Source organism: Morone saxatilis, unplaced genomic scaffold, assembly GCF_004916995.1.
Source record: "Morone saxatilis isolate NCDOM2014 unplaced genomic scaffold, NCSU_SB_2.0 Contig18, whole genome shotgun sequence".
NCBI lineage: Eukaryota > Metazoa > Chordata > Actinopteri > Moronidae > Morone > Morone saxatilis.
In genome coordinates this window covers 17,573,351-17,573,683 of record NW_023339740.1, presented here as the reverse complement: position 1 = coordinate 17,573,683, position 333 = coordinate 17,573,351, and the positions used below count along the sequence as shown (strand labels likewise).

Genomic DNA, 333 nt, shown 5'->3' with positions numbered 1-333 from the left:
TGTGTGTGTGTGTGGGCTGTGCAGTGATCCATCAGTAAACTGTGCCAGCTGACCTGCAGTGAGTGAGCTTCAACTGCTGAACACCTACAACAACTTCACTGACAGGAGTTGTGAAACTGTTGGTCTCGTTGCATGAAAACAGTTTGTTACTCGGCATGTTTTTCTTTTCTAAAGTGATGTAAAATATTTCAGCCGGGGGTTTCATTTTTAAAGCTTCTACATTACTATTTTTGAAGCCTCTTGAATCCATAAAATTAGCCTCTTGGTCGTCCCTTTCTCAACTTTAGAAATCCTAATAGCACGGGCGCACTAGTAGCTCACCTGGTAGAGCTG

The 333-nt window shown here is 42.9% G+C and overlaps 1 protein-coding gene across 1 annotated transcript in view; it reads right to left on the bottom strand.

Annotated features, from left to right (window-relative positions):
* Nucleotides 1–333, bottom strand: part of mmel1 (membrane metallo-endopeptidase-like 1) — a 20,363-nt gene that overhangs the window by 13,003 nt on the left and 7,027 nt on the right. The gene's annotated exons all lie outside the window — the stretch shown is intronic.